Genomic DNA, 17935 nt, shown 5'->3' on the forward strand with positions numbered 1-17935 from the left:
TGTGTGTGAGTGTGCGTGTGCGTGTGTGTGTGTGTTTGAGGAATATAAAAAGCAAATATCAATAAGACTGCTGATTTCAACAACTCTCCTCTAAATATATAGCACATTATTAGTAGGGCTATATTCCTTAACATCCAGGCTCCCATTCCTCTCCATTGCAAAGCACTCGTAAAGAAAACAAAGCACTACAGTGAAGTGCCTGCATTGATTTTGCCGTAATTGATCTGATGGTTCCTTGTGATAATTGACAATTATCCGTGATTACCAGACAGAGGCTTAGAAACGGCACAGCAAAATGACCAGCATTATGGGGTGCTGTACAATAGATGAACAAAGGCGAATCAATACGTCTTAGACAACAGCTGAAAGATACAAAAAAAGGATGTCGCTGTACAACATATGGCTAAAGGCAGGTCCTTGCAAGTGTGTGTGCATGGGTCTGTGTATGTGTTGGGTTGGGGTGAGGGGGGTGGGGGTGGGGGTGGCGGTGGGGCAAAAACAATTATCACTACCTCATGACAGGGTGGGGAATAAAAGAGTAAAATGGCAACCATTTAGATTGGGACTATTCCAAAACACATCCTATAATGTGTGTCTATCTGTGTGTACATGATGCGTTTGTATCTGACCTCTGTTGATAGGTTCACTTGATTCTGCCAGACAGATGCAACTCATTGCAGCTTAATAAATATAGAGGCCCAGGGGATCTCGGCTAAATGGTTCTATTAACTTGGAAACATGTCAGCCAATATAAAAGCGGCCTGACCCTGGAAAAGGTCAACTGTGACAAGCATGTTTACTCAAGGAAACAACCAGAGGCTGGAAGGTCCCGTTTTATATGGCCGCTTCAAAAGGCAAGAGGCCGGGGTGCCGGATGGTTTGGGATTATGGGGACTGGAGTCTTTGTTCCCACCGTGTCCAGCTTGGGCGTTATCACCCGGTGCCTCCTCTCAGGAAGCACTCAAAGCCTTGTTGTTGCTATCAAAGGCTGAGGTGGGAAGTTCAGCATTTCATGGTTTTAAAGCACACAAAGCCAGGCAGAGCCCCTCTGCTTAAGAGCGTGCCTTTTCTTTTTTTTATACGAGCGGCGCTTAAACACTGGGACATTTAATCATACGGCACAATGTGCATATGCTGTCTATATGTTTATAAGGCTATTTATATGCGTGCACTCTCTGAACATGGGCAGTGTAGTCATATTCTGAGAGGGAGGGGGAGGGGAGGGGGTGGGGGAGAGAGTTAGTGAGAGTGAGTGGGATTGAGCAGGCGTGCACGCAGGAGAAGGGGATGATGGAGGAAAGAGAGAGAGAGAGAGAGAGAGAGAGAGAGAGAGAGAGACGGAGATGGGCAGACAGAGAGACAGAGGTAAGAGGAGATAGAGACAATGAGAGAGACAGAGGCAGGGCAGTGGGGGGTGTCAGGCAGCCAGTCACCTTCTCTCTCTGACATGACTGGTGACTGGAGGAGTCGGCCACAGAGCCACTGACTGTCCACTTCATCTTTGAGGCTTTGGAGAGAAACGCCACTGACAACCTGCAACTCCGCAGCCACACTGAACTCTCTCTCTCTCACTGCCAGACAGAGGAGGGGGGGGGGGGGGGGAAGAGGGCCTGAAGTCCTTTTTCTATCCCACATCAGCCAACGTCTTATGTTTAATCAGCTGATCAAAACATGCCCCTGCTAGGAATTTGCTTGCATGGTGGGCATATTAGGGATGCAGTCACAGCGTTAACTAGCATTAATGAACTGTTTGCTTATGCAGTAATAATTAACTTCCATTACATTACTTTGTGTGATTACTTTCTTAATTGCCTGAATTATGCATCAATTTAATATCTAATAACCAGTCTCAGACATTAGACACTGTTCAGAAACAAATTGCAGCTGGTTTCCTGGCTTTAATTAAACACACTAGAATAAATGAAACGTTGTAGGATGGATGTCTTGCAGTGATTTCCTGGGTGCTTAAATATGCTATTTATTATAAAAGCACATAAAACTCAACTTTCTCCTCAGGAAGGCAAACCACAAGATGCCAATTACAGCATGTAAGTTGCCTTACCATTACTTTTTTTTTTACAATTTAGATTAATACGTGTATTGAAGAGGGATTACATTTCGCATTATGCAAATATGCTGCCATGCTGCTGTTTTTACATTCCCATGTTCCAGGGTAGTTAATGGTGATTAATTTTTTTAATGCTTCAAACATAGCTTTCTATTTCCTCCAAGAACCAGCACTACCACTGGCAATCACGGTGTGAGAGAAATTACAAGCTCTGCTGATAAACAGGGGACACATGTAGACCTCGGCATGAAATCACACTAATAAATGTGGTTCAATAAAAATGGCTGCTCTAGCAACCTAATTCGAAATCTAAATGTCCAATTTATAAATAAACTAAATTGTATATACATATAAAGCATGTACTATACCGTATATAACTAGTCTCAGTATAAAAACACACGTGCATTTTATGGCTGCAGTCCATCTCTGACTGACATTTAAATAGAATAAGGGAAAAATATCAATTCTTCCCCATGGTTTATGTTAAAATGTCAATTCCCCTTTAAAACACAGTGACCTTGTGAATTTGTGTTACAGCAGTAAATTAATAACTGCGTCAGACCTGCGGCTCATTTTTCTCAATTATGCTGTGCTCAGTAAATAAGAAGACATATTTGATTTGAAATGTTAACTCCTTGTCTTAAATTGCAGGCGATTAATAGTCCGCTCTTACAACATTAAATCGTTATAAGCACTGACATGCACTTTTTTCCCCCTCTTGTATCTTAATTTTAGACCAATTCAAAAAGTGATACATTTACATTAAGAGGTAAATCAATAGCATTGTCTATATGTTGACATTCACAACCTCTTGGCTAGCAACCGCAAACCGCACAGAGAAGAGGCATTGAAGCCCACTTGACTGTTCCCTTTTTTAACAAAGAGGAAAGGAGGGAGGAATGGAAATGGATGCAGAAGCCAGCCATCAAAAGTCAGCCATGGCAGCGACCTGGAGCTACTTAACTGATCTAAACTCATGCAAATCCGCCTGACTGGTGTTGGGCCTGGCAGCATCATTAGTCTCGGCTTTTTAAATGATCTCCTGGGCTGGTAAGGGCTGGGAGCTGCTGGCAATGCAAGGTTAGACAGAAAATGATGGCAGCATGTGGATGCTTCACAGACCTCATGATAGTTTCCGTCTGTCATTATTTACGTCTGACTAGACGCGTCATGTCAGCTACCTAGAGAGGCACTTTTAATGTGAAGCAGAACCCCCCCCCCCTTTCCTCTCCCTTTCCCTTTGCTTTTGCACAAACAGAGCGGGATACCATTATTTCCCTGCTCCACTACACTTAGGTGATGCTCGCCCCCCATCCCTCAGAATCAAAGACAGTTCCTCTGCCTGATATTATACATGCTTGTGTTCTTACGGAAAGAGCTGACACAAAACAGGCCTTTCCACATACAAACTACATCTGCGAAAAGCCACGGCGCATTTCATTTTCATATTTTTTCTCAACTGCCAGAGGTGGCTTACCAGTCTCAAACGCTGGGTCCAGGGAGCCAGACAGTCCAGACATGTCAACGAAGCCCCCCAAAACAACCTCATCCCCCAAGATCTCAGACTTCCTGATGGACCTCAACATGCCTGTACACCACCACATGCTCATGTCCTGCATCTAGCTGGAAAAACATTTCCTCTGTTTGAATACATTCCAGCTGAAAAGATTCTTAAAAAGCAGTGCCAACATTTTAACCTCATACTTAGGCTATTTAAATTATCTCCTTTTATCTAGCTGGAACAAAGACAGACTAGCACCTATTTCGAGAGCAGGCACACACACTTTGCAACCCCTAAGCAGCAGCAGCTGATAATGTCCCAGTGTTTCGGAGGCCGTTGTGTCTCAGAGCATTGTGTGGGTGATCCGGCCCTGGACGAGCGTGCTCTAATGGGCCTGCTTAGCCCAATGATGACCCAATGAGCGCCGGCTATGGGGAGGAAGCGTCTGGTCCCCCGCTGCCTGCAGGGAGATGGTGTCTGACGGAGGTCACTACTGCAGTTGCCTCAAGGAGCCAGCACAGAACCACAGGAAGAGCACTCGCCAGCTTGCACAGTCGTCCCAGGGCGCTCCTGCTTTTTCCCAGATAGCTACTTTGTCTTTGTGCCGGCACAGTTAATTGTTTGTGAAATGTGAGTAATGACCATTACATTTGGTTAAAGGAGGTCCGAGACCATGGTTGGGTTGGGATTTGGAAAGAATGTCTTGTATTAGTTGCTCTCGCACAGCCATTTTAATCTGGCTTTTGTTTGTATATCTCAAAGCTGCGTGAGCAAATGTATCCCAAGCATAAGAGACACCACTGACCACTCTCTTGAGGTGGCAGTGAAACTAATGTAAGTTTGATGACCACAATACACTAAATACACCACAGAGGTTATAGAATTTAAAATCATTCTATTCAGAATGGATCTGCAGTAAGTGCTACAACATATAGCCACACACACAGGATATGAAATATGTCTGTACATCTTTGACAATGTAAGTTTTGTCAAATTTGGTTAAATAGAGAAAATTAGTGATTGGCTGAGAAGTTGTTGGACATGGCACCTAATTTCTTCCCATTTGGTTATGTCACCACGCGGTATGTATCTGTACAAAATGTATATAATGAAGAAAAGTGGACATTCTTCCCTAAAAATATAAAGCATATACAATCTTATAAGTGTTGCGGATAATTAAAAACTATGCCACACTACTTTCTCCATGTTGAATTTGGTAGAACAGTGACAAACAGCTTTGGGTTATATGGCTAGCTTTGTCCCTGTGGTTATTCCCGACCATGCAAAGAATAAGAAAGCAAAACAAAATAAGCTCATGTTTTTTTCTGGCCCTCTGTCACTTTACATATAGTGTGACAAACACTGACCTGGGTTATGTCCAACTAATGGACACTGCCATATTACTTTAGGTGCCGATGTGCAAACAAAACTGCATATTCTGAAGGGTAGGGGCCGATGGCGTATGAATTATGCATATTATGTTACCATACTCCCATACTATGATATACGGCAAAAAATGGAAAAGAAATTGGCCCAGGCCCAAGATATTGAAAAATATCCGACATGGTTCTTACCCACCACAGACACAAAATTGTATTTAGCTTGTTCTATCACAAGACAACCTACGTATATGAGTTTTGCCGGTTCTCTACCAGCTCTTCCGGGGGAAATCCGGGGGAAATCTAATGTAAACAAGTCGGGTATAATTGAAAAGAAAGCCTCTTGACTGCTTGCCCAAAGGCTTATCATTGAAGTGGATGGGAAGACGGTGGAGTGGTGCGAGAAAGAATTGAAAGAATTGTTTCATTGCTTTTCCTTTAGAAATCAAAGGCAGATAAATCAAATGGAGCAATTCTCTTTGGCTAAACTGGTAAAGGCTTTCGTGCAGGCGCCAGCACATGTCACAAACTATTATTTGCAATCATGCTGCCCTTATTAATCCAGAGTGCAAATGAATAAATTGTTACACGGAGTCACAAAGGAATTCATTGAGATGCAATTCACGACGATTGTATTATGTCGCTAACACTATGTGCAAGCTGAAGCTGTGCCCTTTCACATTTCATTCTGGCACTCTAATTCTTATTCACGTTGCTCTGAAACCTCTGAGCGGGAAGAGATTAAAATAACAACCATACATTACACTTCAGGTGCCTGACAGGCTAGGCCATCTAGAGTTAGTTGGAGGACATTACTTTAAAGCAATTAAAAAAAACTGTTAAAAAAATAGAAATGGCCATGGCAAAGAAATAAAATAATAGTGCTATGGCAAAGAAGTAAAACAATAAGGCTATGGCAAAGAAGTACAATTATATGGCTATGGCAAAGAAGTTAACACATAAAAACAGCAGACTTTGGTCAGTCATCAAACAAAGGCCTGGCTACTGTTGTTGTGACACTGGTCAGACAGACCACAGTGCTTCTGGCTGGAGAGGCAGGGCTATACACACACGCAGACTGCGGAGGAGGCAGCTGTATTTCCTCGGCCCTCATAATGGTCACCTGGCACTGAGTGGCCTTTGAGGCTTTAAACCTCCTCTCAGTCCTCCCGCAAAACAAACACAGAATTATGGCCGGGCTTTTAATAACATTTAGGAGGGCATCCCCCCACCTCTGAAGGGTAGGGTGGGAGCAGAGGGGCGGTGCAGGAGTGGGACAAATTAGGGTTGACAGAAGACACTTAAAGCAGGAAAATCACAGGTCCTCGGGGAGGGATGACCCACATGGGGCATTGTGCCTGAGCAAAGAACCCTCCAGATTTCACTGGAGGGGTAGGCGCCTTTTAACAGGGCGAGGGGAATGTCAACAGACCCTCTCAAATGAACCAATAAACCCTCTAAAGGGATGGGATTAAACAGCTGATATCCCACAATGCCAGTTTTTGGTCTGTAACATATCAGGCACAAAGACCTGAGATGTGAAATGCTCCTTCAACCTTAAGCTGTAAAGCATGTGGCTGGCTTTACCTGCTTATGTTTTGAGATTCCACTGAACAAGAAGATGGCAGCACTATTTTTCAGTGGCCTCCTCTGTCCAGTCTAAAGTGCTGGTTATGTTCCCTCCATCTCAGTGCACCATACCAGCCCTACCCCTCCAGAGTACTCATTCTGAATTATTACCAAGGTGGAAAATATGTGTTTGAGTTGATTGTTCCTGAACTCACCTTTTAACCTTTATGAGGGTCTCACAACTAACGTCCCATTTCTCTGTCTTGCCTCGACTATATTATCCATTTTTATTGTCCATCCGAACAGAGCTCTAAGGGTCATAAATTACCGGGAACAACCTGAAGCAGCAATTACAAGGCATCAGGGGCTCTAAATCTCTTATTAATTCTCGCTGTCTTTGAAAGAGAGCCCTCGGCACAATTTGTGAAGTGAAGTTAAAGAGACTAATCTGACCTCAGCTCAGCTTCTAGAGAGCAAGAGCCTGTCACCAGCACCGTCTGCCATTGGAACAAGAATGCTTAAGGGGACATCATGTCACATTTGTAGCATAATCCTAACGCCGTTACAACAGACCACATATGAAGAATCATGCAGAGACCTGAAGCTATCCAGTGGAAGATAATGCAAAAGAGATGTTATCCCAAAACTGACACAAAGTAATGGTCCGGCTTTTAACCTACCCTGTTAGAGATTCTGGATACAGCACACATTTGGCTTCCTACCCAATTCATAAGGCCCTTTGTGTGTGTGTGTGTGTGTGTGTGTGTGTGTGTGTGTGTGTGTGTGTGTGTGTGTGTGTGTGTGTGTGTGTGTGTGTGTGTGTGTGTGTGTGTGTGTGTGTGTGTGTGAGGGTGTGTGTATGCATGTGCGCGCGTGTGTGTTTGTGCGTGCATAGTTCTTTGTATACGTCCTGAAATTTGAGAAGACCATCATATATATATAGCCCACATTAGGCTTAGCGGAAGGCCTTGACGGAGACCTACAGAATGTTGCTGACCCACCACGGTGAACACTCATCACCCCACCGCATTCCAGCACAGCTTTGAGTGGTGGAGACATGTGTGGATGGGGGTGTAATGGAGAAAATTAAGTGGTTTAACAACACGCTGGCCTATATTATGGTAAAGACCCACATGGTGTGCCATCCCACAGTCAATAAGATACAAAGCAAGTAGATGAAATATTGATGAAATATTGTGTGCATACACATGACTCCATTTCATTAGCTTAGATCTATTTATTGTATTACTATGCAGCATTTTGTAAAGACTTTCTTAGCATTGATTTTGCAGTTTATATGTTTATTGCAATGAGGGCCCACTTAACTTGCTCTAATAAAGCAGTGCAGATATTTCCCTGGGAAAGCAGTTCCATGACACAAAACTGATCAGTTGCAAAAGAGGATGTTTATTATGTCACTTAGCGATGATGATAGACCGGACTGTCTAAAACAATTAATGGAAAAATGCAGCACTTGGGAATTTACCAAATTAATGGTATTTTCTTTAAGTGATTCTGATTTCGTAAATGATCTGTGATTTTTTGCTATTAAAGCAACTTACTGCTATCATTAGGGCTTAATTCAGTGGGTAATATCCACGCTGCAGAAGTTCCTGTCATGCACTAAGAACGTGTAAACACACCGGCCTGTACGTGTCATAAATTAAGTATTAGCTCTCTCCTCTTCTGAACTGTGTGTGTGTGTGTGTGTGTGTGTGTGTGTGTGTGTGTGTGTGTGTGTGTGTGTGTGTGTGTGTGTGTGTGTGTGTGTGTGTGTGTGTGTGTGTGTGTGTGTGTGTGTGAGTGTGTGCTCTCTCCTCTGCTGAACTCTGGCGCTGAACAAAATCACATTTATGAGCTGTGACTACCAGACTTTACAGCTTGTGTTATGACCTTGACTACATGTTGATTCAAATGCAAACAGAGTTATTTACATTCCCAACCCATTACTTTGTGGCTCGACACTGTAGTTAGAGAAAATATCGTAAAAGGGATAATGGACACGAGAAGGAAAAAATAATCGTCCATTGTCACGCAAGGTTTACAGCAAATGTCCTCAGCTGAATTATGGATTCACTCTTCTTTAGATAAAGTTAAAAGTTTGCGGGGAGGTTTACTCCAATAATTCTTTCATGCGACTCTAACAAGATAAAAGCAGTTGAGATATTATAGAACCCTTCCCACTTCAACATTTATTTTCATAGGAGTGTTGGTTTTGAGAATCAATTTTCCCTCTAGTCACACTCCCATGCTCCCAGTGACAAGCCATTGGACACAAAGCAAGTCCAGTCATCTGAAATCTGTGACTAATTTATTATTGAGAACGTGAGGGTAAAACATTGAGGCATTTCCCTTTAATCACATCTCTTAGGAATGCATGCAGAGGTCCAATACCCTGATGTGTTTCCTCTTAAAAAGGAAGAAAAATAAGATTGTCTGGCCCGGGCACACTGGCTAGGCTTCTCCCCCTAATTCAAGAGGAACCAGGGGACTCTGCTGAAAGCTAAGAGTCATTTGCATCCGTGAAAAGTTCATTTCTCTTCATCTATTAACTCTGAATAAAACTACCATCATTTACGTATTTGTTCATTTACAACTTCTCGGGCTCGTAAGTGGAACTTCTGAGTCTCGAATTTTGAGCTCACGGATGAATAATCACAGAGGGGGGAACTCAGACCTGGGACCACAAACGTATCCCTCACAGCATTGTAAATCAGGACCTCAAAGAGTATCATTTAGCCTGGAGCAAAGACTGCTTGTTTATCAGATGGTGCCTAGGATGGAGTCTGGGATGAAAACCTTCCCGTAAATCTGGCTAGCTTTTATGTGCTCATGGAGACACACTGGCAGTCTTGACTGAGTTCTGCTTACTTCATCTGGTAAGCAAGCCTTTCATGTCAAGGAGTGTCCACCCTATGATGACTTACACAAGCCAGAGCTTAATGGATTGCGGTTTATAGGACACTGACATTTAAGCAGGCTAACACTGTTTTGGTAAGGCTGTTCGGCGCTCTCACGGAACGGGGCAAACAAGAGAGCACGAGAGTGCTGTGATCATGAGCACTCACAGCCTAGCTACCCACAACAACACTCTCAGCACAGAGGTATTCAGTATCCCCCCTTCACTCTATGCAGTGCGTGGGAACAACAGGCTAAAAATCGGAGCACAAAGTTTGTTTTCTTACAGGTGTCTTTGGCTCTCCTCCATGCTGTTTATTTGTCCTCTGATGTATTGCTCGGAGAGTGACAAAGCGAAACCCCAGGTGATGCATCAAACTCACAGTGACTGATTCTGATATCTCAATAAGCACCTGGCTGGCATGTTACACGTCACACCTGCACTTCTAGAGTCTTCCGTGGCCTCACTGGGGGCCCGGTGCACCTGCCTCACATGTTCCCGTGTTTCCAGTGGGGATTGTACTGTTATGCATGCATAAACTACTTTACATATGCTTTTTTTCATGTCTGTTTGTTTGCTGAGGAGAAGAATGGTTCTTACACAACACCGTGCTGTTTATGGCTAGTCGAGCTCGGAATACCAGGCATTTGTATGAGAAATGCACAGGCTCACATTGACAGGATTTTAATACAAATGAACTGAAATAAGTAACAAAATTGAATTCCACCTTAGGTTATTGGGGAAGACAGGGAAAAAAAGACTAAAAGATTAAGGGCACATTTAACTACAAAGAAAATCTCAATGTGTGATGAAATGCACAATAGTAGTTAGGAATGGCTGCGATGATTGAGTTCCTATCAACCATAGGGATGTGCCACAATGGAAGCAGTCAGTCTGTGAAATCTAATCTAATTCCAGCCACCGACTTTACTTGCACAACTCTGAGTGACAAATGTAATGGACAACTAGAAACGGTAATGTTGGGCATGTAATGCTTCTGGGATGTAATAGGCAAACTAAATAGAAAACACATTGCATATAAAACACGTTGTAATGTTCAGAGCCCACACCAAATCATAAATACTGTGCACTATTCAGCCATTCTGATAGCAAGAAGCACTTCGCTTACACAATCTATTAAGAAATCTAGAAGCTTCATTCATTCATTCATTCATTCATTCATTCATACAGACACAAACACACCCACACACACACATACATACACACACATACATACATACACAGTGTACAAATACACAATATTGTGCAGTGTGGTACACTGAGCTTTCCTGTCTGGTTCTGCTCTGTATTAGCATGTGTCTAAACAGCACATGTCACCATGTTGAGGTGATCAGTGCTCTAACACAAAATGAGCTCTTTAAATGGATTTCCACCTGGAGCATTAAACAATTATAACCCAGAACGTAATCAATGTGGATGTGTCACATTGGGTCATGTTTCCTTTGGGGGAACCTATATATGGTCATGGATCTGAAATGGTGATACATATGAAACACTGCAAAGTAGCCACTTTAGATCCAGCTAGATTCTGCTCTGAAACTATGAGGGCCGGTATATGAGAGACAAAAATCATCATATAACAGTGCACCACCAGATCTTGGTACATTAAAGTGTTTAAATTCAATGAGCATATTTCATTTGGCAAGGGAATACCAAGGGGAGAGTTGTGCTGATCAATAATATTGTATACTCTCTACTCTATCAATTTAGTATCTTCTCAGGGCCCATTACCGAGTTTGCTGAATTGGGTTCAATTAAAATATGTACCCAAAGGTGTTTATTAATTTTACACAATGACAAGCATCTCTGCAATCCATTATAGCAGTTCCATGCGGAAAAGGACCTTATTTAAGTATATGTAAATACGGCATTTCTCCACAATCACACACAGCATTCAAAGCCATTTGTAATCAATTATTTTGAAAGAGATTCATATCTCTGAGACCATTTTTCGTGATAATTCATAAAATTAGATAAAAGTCCAAGAAGTTTCTCAGCCGACAATGTCTGGATACCCTCCTTCTGTAAATCTGGCTGCTTTGCTAATTAGTTAAATTCACAAGTAATTTCCTTGCACTCAACAATTATGCAAATGCTCCTTCGTGTGTGATGAAGCTCAAAACAAAACCATGCTCTGTGACTTTGATCCAAAGCAGGTGTTTCATACTTGAACAAATCATTATTCAGCTGATGAGGTGTCGTACTGTAGTCAGTGTAAGCCACACAAGTGAAATGCCACCGTGCTACAGCATTAAGGGAGAGGAAATCGTGCCACTTCCACAACAAAACATGCCTTTATTAACCTACCCGCACTTAATTGCACAGAGCTTCAATTTTCCATCATGCCAGTCAGCAAATGCAAGTAATGTCAATATCTGGACTATAGGTTACTGCGTCAGTTCCTCTCTGGCAGTTTCATTATGCCTAGTTTGTGTTTGACACAACCCCCCATTGATTGTTGGGTGGGAGAAAAAGAGTCCAGAGCAAACGACGTTCAGAGGTCACTTTAGGGAGTGCTTTCTCCCCGTGTCCCTTTCTGCAGGCTGCGCGCTGCAGAACAGGGGCATAACCTCTGTGTACGGTAGTGGGGGGGGGCAGCAGTCTGATAACCCAGAGTGTCCTAATTATGGTATTCATGAAAAGATGAAATTGAGCGCCGCGTAAATCTGTAGCTTCGGGCGAAAATCAACAACTCGGCATTACACAGTGACCCCCGCGTGTCTGAAGGATATGGCAGGCATGCTGAAACTTTTGCAGTTGTTGTTTTTTTTCCCCCTCTCCCTCACCACAGTGAGGGAATGAAGTGCATCGATTGCTTGTGATTATTAACTAGACTGGGATAAGCCCTCTCCTTATTATGCAGATTACTGAGGCTCCCCGCTCCAGCATATTGTACAGATGCAAGGGAGCAGCTGCTCTTACAGATGGCGGGTACACGGATCTATCATTATGCCTCCATTGTCTCCACTCCGATTGTTTGGGGGACAAGAGAACTGCATCAAAGAGAACCCGACTGCAATGAATTAAGAGAGAGAGACAGAAGAAGCATCCCGCAAATTTATACACCCGAGGCCCCGGAATGGAGTTAAGCGGAACCCGCGCACTATTTCATATATACAACCATGGTGTCGCCAGTCATGTATACTGCACAGGAAATCTGTTTGACGCAGCAATGTGCGACAAACATATGTTGTTTTTTTAACGGCTTTAAAACTCGGGGAGGGAAGCGAGGGGAAAGGGGGGAAAAAAAAGCTGAATTCACAATGAGGGGGAATGTTAAACTGTCCTCTCGAAAAAGGAAATATTTAACCTTGTTTAAACCATGATGAAAACGAAACACTTTCTCACTGCCACACATTGATTTAGCCCCATCGCTGAATATTCATTTGGATCCTGACGGGTTATGGCTGGGAGGTATTCTGCACTACTTGTGTGCTTTGCAGGATTAGGCTGATCTGTCAGGGCTCTCCTTAATTATGGTTCATTAACGGTGCACACTGCTCGCCGTGATCCAGATTTCAAAGCATACATTGGCTCCCAGGGTATCACAGCGCCCTACCTTACTCGCCTATCACTCCAGACAAAAAAAAAAAAAGCATATGCAAGGCTTCAAGGGCCTTGCTGTGTCAAAACATTTCAAGCCCTGGGCACAGTATGGGTGGATATGCAGATATACGTTGTCAGATTTGCCCTCAAAAGGAACCTGGGGTTGTCCGTTTGACTCCCAACGCCTCCTGCTGAGCATAGCTGAGATCAGGACACTACAACCAGAGGTACCTCTCTAGCCCTGATCAAACATGACATACCACTAGTGGGAATTACATGCTGATTGCTGAATAGAGGTCACATTCACCGCTAAGTCACAGTCACAGCTTAAGCAAATGCTGCACTTAAAAAGGCCAACGCTGGCCTTAGCCATCAGACAGACACTGCGACCGACACGGCGTACTGTCTATATTCTTCAAATTGTTCCTCGTGCTCGAGATGTAACACGATGACAATAACGTGTATTTGGCTTGTTTTATATTCTTAAGAGCACAGGAGCAAATGGCTCGGTCACGGGAGAAGTCAAAGGTGCGCCGAGATCTCCCAGCAGGAGGGGCTGTTACGAGTAGACGCAATAAGAGAGCAAAGTCCATATCTCTCACATCTGTAGTAATACCTGAAGCCTGGCCAGGGACTCCTCAGTGGTTCACCTTTGCCTCTGCGCATGGTTTGCTCTTCATGTTCCAGGCGTCCATCCTTAAGCAAGAAATAATATGAATCAAACTACATCCATCCTCACAAACACACTACAAAATTCTCGCATTATTTAATATTGTGTTTTCACTGAATAAATATATATGGCTAAGACACACAACGTCTACATATCTGAAGAAAAAAAAAACAACACTTCAAATGATCTCTCAAGAAGCTACTACGGAAGAAACAGTGAATGTTAACATGAAAAATATTATGCTCCATTAATACAACAAAATCATTTTACCAACAACATGGAGAGACGCTGTGGACAGGAGGAGAATCCTAAAGGTACAGAGATGTATGGAATTTGGCTTAAACTCATTTCAATTTCATTGCAGGAATCCAACCTTTCTAAAGCTTACTGCCAAAGTAAATAAAACTCCTCCTGACATCTACTCTGTGCTCACAGCAAGATTTCCCACGCCCCAAAAAAACAAGTTCATAAGTTGTAGGCTGCTGTTAGTAACCTTTTCAACAGCATCTCTGTCACAACAGAAAATGCTGTTTTTCACCAAAAGCGTGGAAACTGAAAGGTTTTTGTTTCCTAGCTGCCATAGTAACGCTGAAGGTAAAAAAGGTTTTCTAATGTGGATTTGAGGCCCAATTTTAAACTGATGAGATATATGTAACACTAATAACTCTGTCTGATCTATGGTTATGATTGGATCGTTCCCTCATACTTAACCAAAGCAGGTTTTGTGATTGTAGTTGTAGCTCTACTAGCGAATGCGAACCCAAGCTCGGCAAAAAGCATGCTCTTGCCCTGAGAAGGTCTGAGAGATAATCAGATGTTAATTTATATCAGACCCCCTGTCAAAAAGTAGCCTACATTTGCATTGTGATATTATGGAACAAATTTCTGTACAGAAATATATAGCTCCAAAATAAGATGCCTAGATGTTTCCTTGACCGAGATTAGATCTGAAATAAAAGCCAACATTTTGCACTTTAAACACTGCTGTTTAAATATACAATGTGTATTGTACTACTTTGTAGTAAAACCATTTAAACAAAAAAATACTGCATTGTTTAGATCTGAGGAGACGGTTGAAAATATCTCAGCTCTTTACAGCCACCCAACCTTTCGGAGAGAGGATCCATATTAAACACAGATTTCCCACATCTGGGGCCAGGCTTTGGGCTTGCCTAAGCTGGTCCATAGGGAGTGACCGCTCCTAGAGGACTGTGACAGGAACACCGCTTGTCATATGCTCTAATTTGGTCAATAGGGTTACAAAGACACCATGGAACAATAGATTAAGGGGACAATAAAGAATCAAGTCATTGTGATTTTGCTGTAGAAAAGGAAAGCAATGATCTTCTTTGTTGCAGAGGTTATGAAAATGGAAAAATTAGTACTATGTAGTTTTTACACACCTACTTCTCTATTTTGCTATGACCTTTTGAAATTTCTGTTTTGTAATTTTGTGAATAACAATAGTATTTTAATACAATACAAAATTGAATTACTTCAATTTAGTTATTATTAAATATTTAACATTATTGGAAAAACTGTGTGCATTGTGCATGCTATAGCAAAAACAAACAACAGTATTGTGAGAGCTTCCAATCGTCAGTGTTTTTATTCTCCTTTAACACACTTCTCTAATCTTTAAACACACCACATCCTTCCTTTTTTTTCCTCTGCTGTATTTTTAACTGCTTGTCCCGCTAAAGTGGCAAGTGTCAGCTGAAAGTTGAAAGAGTGGCTTGTGCAGCACAAAGCCCTTCCCAGACGTGCTCTTTAAGTCATCTGCTGTTAAGGCCAGGGTCCACAGGAGGCCACCCTTGATTGGGAAGCCCAGAGGGAGGAGATCCACCAGTCACTGGGGCATTGTTAGCGCCTTCAAAATGGCCTGAGAAGAATGGCTGATTATGCAACTACATCCAATGGTACTAGCAGGAGTTGTATTTGAATTTCTAACATAACAGATGTTTGCTGGGGCACCTCCATGGAGTGTGCATACACAGTTATGCTAATTTGCCAGTGTTTCCCTTCAAGTTAGCTTGGCGTCATTAGCGCACCGCTAGGCTGGATCCTTCTGTCAAACTAATAATTGGCCATTATTGATATTAATTAACATTTTTTGCACCCCATCTCCTTTCCTTGACCTGGTATCTGTTGGTAAATCTAGTTACTGCGTCCCATTAAGGCTCTGAAAGCCAAGAGACCCTACTGTAGTCACGAGCCATTTATCAGAAAAGAACACAAGGCCAATTAGCCATGGGGGCAGACAGTTGTCTTGATTCGCCACTGACTACTTCTTGATCACCATTATAAATTGCTAATAGGGCAGCAACTGCATAGCAGGGAGTCTATGGGGGGTTGATGCTCTCTCTGTGTCAAGTGACAGGTCTAAGAGGCCAGTGATGGCCGGCTTGATGAGCTGCACCCATCAGTTGGTATTTATTACACTGGCTCATGGTGTCACAGACGATCCTTTCTTGGTGCAAGTCAATCAAATTAAGTAGACCCACAGATTTTGCCCCTTTTATCCAAAAAAGTGGCCTGAGTGGGTATTTTTTCTATTCATTCTCAAAACCACATGACACTCTCCTATTACTTTCCAATAAGGGCTAACGCTTACGGTTTTTATGGCCACAGATCAAGAGATCATAATAGGAGCATATTGACAGATATTTTCCTTGCAATACTCCAAGGGACTGGACGTAGCAGGAAAATATATCAAAAGCCTATCATCAGTGCTCGGATCTTCTGTGTAAAATCAATAGTGAGCCATAGATGGCTTGAGTTTTCACAGCTCCCTCCGTCATTTAAAATGACTGCAGCACATAGAGCTAGTCCTCAGGAGACTTCGTAACTTAGCAACCATGCAGTTTCCACCGATTAAGTACAACATCCAGTAATGCCATTGCAGTCACTTGCCTTGTGTTTCAAATATCGACGTGAACAAATCTAACATTACATCGCATGAAGTTTAATGTACACTTCTTAGTAGTTAAATTCGGACATTCCCCACGCATAAGGTTATTGAGAAGGACAGTGCAGGAAAGCTAGATGATGCGCGAGCGTGGGCCTGCATGTCCTCCTTGTAGTAGGCATGGCGGGGAAATACAGACACTTAAATAACCATCATTCAATACACACAGCCAACTTTTGTGTTCACTTCACACATTCGTTTGTTTGTATTAAGTCAGCTTTGTCACTATGGGATGGTTCTTCCTTGTTGAACTAGGGATTAGAGTAGCAGTAACAAGTGATCCATTTTATAAACTGTAACGTAATAACACTGGATAAAATACTAATGTATCTTTTGACAATGCTCACCTTCGACATGGCATTTCATCAAAAGATGGTTGTTGTACAGGCTGTATCTTTACATTTCAACTTACCGGGTGTTTGGTTGTTGTTTACAGTGAAGCCATTTTGTCTGGCATAACTCTCCGATGTGCAGCTGTGAACAAACACGGTCACGCAGGTTTCTGTGAATGTATAATACGCTCTATTTTCATACGATGTAGTCCTTGCTTCCCCGGATATATCTCCTAGTGAAGGCTCTCCCCTGAGTATTTCTCTCAGAGCCCAATTACAAGTTTCATCATCAATCATAAGCATTATTTATTCAGTGAAATGAATTTCTAATTAATAACTGATGAGCATTATGGCCTTGAAGACTGTAAAGCTATTAATTATAACTGGCCATGGGGAATATGTCTGCAAAGGACTACCTGGGAAATATGCACAGCCATGAGTACAGCAGCAGTTCAATAATCAGGTCTTCAGTGAGTGTAGTGTTTAGTCTGAAGCTGTTTAATGATTATTGTCATGATTACATTCATGAGTGGCATGTACTTCAAAGTTTTCAGAGCAGCTACAATTACATTTACCTAATGTATCTTTAGAAAAGTCACCACCCATTCTCAGACCCTGCACCATATGCACAGGTTGGGGACACCCATGGTTATTTTTTTCTCCCAGAGAATAGCTTTCCTGAGGCTGCTACATCAGATCTCAAGGCCATCTCCAATAGACTTTAGACATAGGCATTTTACTGGGCCCCGGTTACCTGAAATTTGTCCTTGTAGATAACAGATCGTATAAAGAGTGAAATGACCACAACATGGGCTATTGTATAGTGGTTCCACACCATCAACCCGCCACTGGCCCAGGGCACCAGCCCATGTCTGTATGAGTATTAATGATGGTTTTGGAACAATGTTATGACAGCAGAACATTGTTGTCCCTTTTAAAAAATGATCCTATACAACAAATGGGACAGTGTTTTCTGGCTTCT

This window comes from Sprattus sprattus, assembly GCF_963457725.1.
Source record: "Sprattus sprattus genome assembly, chromosome: 5".
In the NCBI taxonomy this organism is placed as follows: domain Eukaryota; kingdom Metazoa; phylum Chordata; class Actinopteri; order Clupeiformes; family Clupeidae; genus Sprattus; species Sprattus sprattus.